Genomic DNA, 2391 nt, shown 5'->3' on the forward strand with positions numbered 1-2391 from the left:
GAATTAGATACACACTGGTCCTGGGGGACTGGGGAGAAAAGTCAGAGAGAGTCCCATTGACTCAGATACACACTGGTCCTGGGGATGACTTGGGCGAAAGGTCAGAGAGAGTCCCATTGACTCAGATACACACTGGTCCAGGGGGTCTGGTGAGAAAGGTCAGAGAGAGTCCCATTGACTCAGATACACACTGGTCCTGGGGATAGACAGGGGAGAAAGGTCAGAGAGAGTCCCATTGACTCAGATACACACTGGTCCTGGGGATAGACTGGGGAGAATGTCAGAGAGCGTCCCATTGACTCAGATACACACTGTTCCTGGAGGTCTGGGGAGAAATGTCATAGAGAGTCCCATTGACTCAGATACACACTGGTCCTTGGGATAGACTGGGGAGAAAGGTCAGAGAGAGTCCCATTGACTTAGATACACACTGGTCCTGGGGGACTGGGGAGAAAGGTCAGAGAGAGTCCCATTGACTCAGATACACACTGGTCCTGGGGATGACTTGGGAGAAAGGTCAGAGAGAGTCCCATTGACTCAGATATACACTGGTCCTGGGGATAGACTGGGGGGAAAGGTCAGAGAGTCCCATTGACTCAGATACAAACTTGCCCTGCGGATAGACTGGGGAGAAATGTCAGAGAGAGTCCCATTGACTCAGATACACACTGGACCTAAGGATAGACTGGGGAGAAAGGTCAGAGAGAGTCCCATTGACTCAGATACACACTGGTCCTAAGGATAGACTGGGGAGAAAGGTCAGAGAGAATCCCATTGACTCAGATACATCCTGGTCCTCGGGATAGACTGGGGAGAAAGGTCAGAGAGAGTCCCATTGACTCAGATACACACTGGTCCTGGGGATAGACTGGGAGAAAGGTCAGAGAGAGTCCCATTGACTCAGATACACACTGGTCCTGGGGATCGACAGGGGAGAAACGTCAGAGAGAGTTCTATTGACTCAGTTACACATTGGTCCTGGGGATAGACTGGGGAGAAAGGTCAGTGAGAGTCCCATTGACTCAGATACACACTGGTCCTGGTGGACTGGGAAGAAAGGTCAGAGAGAGTCCCATTGACTCAGATATACTCTGGTCTTGGGGGACTGGGGAGAAAGATCAGAGAGAGTCCCATCGACTCAGATACACTCTGGTCCTGGGGGACTGGGGAGAAAGGACAGAGAGAGTCCCATTGACTCAGATACACACTGGTCCTGTGGATAGACTGGGGAGAATGGTCAGAGAGAATCCTATTGACTCAGATACACACTGGTCCTGGGGGATAGACTTGGGAGAAAGGTCAGAGAGAGTCCCATTGACTCAGATAAAAACTGGTCCTGTGGATAGACAGGGGAGAAAGGTCAGAGAGAGTCCCATTGACTCAGATACACACTGGTCCTGGGGGACTGGGGAGAATGGTCAGAGAGAGTCCCATTGACTCAGATTCACACTGGTCCTGGTGATAGACTGGGGAGAAAGGTCGGAGAGAGTCCCATTGACTCAGATACACACTGGTCCTGGGGATAGACTGGGGGGAAATGTCAGAGAGTCCCACTTACTCAGATACACACTGGTCCTGGGGATAGACTGGGGAGAAAGCTCAGAGATTGTCCCATTGACTCAGATACACACTGGTCCTTGGGATAGACTGGGGCGAAAGGTCAGAGAGAGTCCCATTGACTCAGATACACACTGGTCCTGGGGACAAACTGGGGAGAAAGGTCAGAGAGAGTCCCATTGACTCAGATACACACTGGTCCTGGGGGTGTGGGGAGAAAGGACAGAGAGAGTCCCATTGACTCAGATACACACTGGTCCTGTGGATAGACTGGGGAGAATGGTCAGAGAGAATCCTATTGACTCAGATACACACTGGTCCTGGGGGATAGACTTGGGAGAAAGGTCAGAGAGAGTCCCATTGACTCAGATAAACACTGGTCCTGGGGATAGACTGGGGAGAAAGGTCAGAGGGAGTCCCATTGAATCAGATACACACTAGTCCAGGGGGACTGGGGAGAAAGGTCAGAGAGAGTCCAATTGACTCAGATAAACACTGGTCCTGGAGATAGACTGGGGAGAAAGGTCAGAGAGAGTCCAATTGACTCAGATACACACTGGTCCTGGGGATAGACAGGGGAGAAAGGTCAGAGAGAGTCCCATTGACTCAGATACACACTGATCCTGCGGGACTGGGGAGAAAGGTCAGAGAGAGTCCCATTGACTCAGATACACACTTTTCCTTGGGATAGACTGGGGCGAAAGTTCAGAGAGAGTCCCATTGACTCAGATACACACTGGTCCTGGGGATAGACTGGGGAAAATGTCAGAGAGCGTCCCATTGACTTAGATACACACTGTTCCTGGGGGTCTGGGGAGAAAGGTCAGAGAGAGT

This window comes from Pristiophorus japonicus, unplaced genomic scaffold (assembly GCF_044704955.1).
Source record: "Pristiophorus japonicus isolate sPriJap1 unplaced genomic scaffold, sPriJap1.hap1 HAP1_SCAFFOLD_45, whole genome shotgun sequence".
Taxonomy (NCBI): domain Eukaryota; kingdom Metazoa; phylum Chordata; class Chondrichthyes; family Pristiophoridae; genus Pristiophorus; species Pristiophorus japonicus.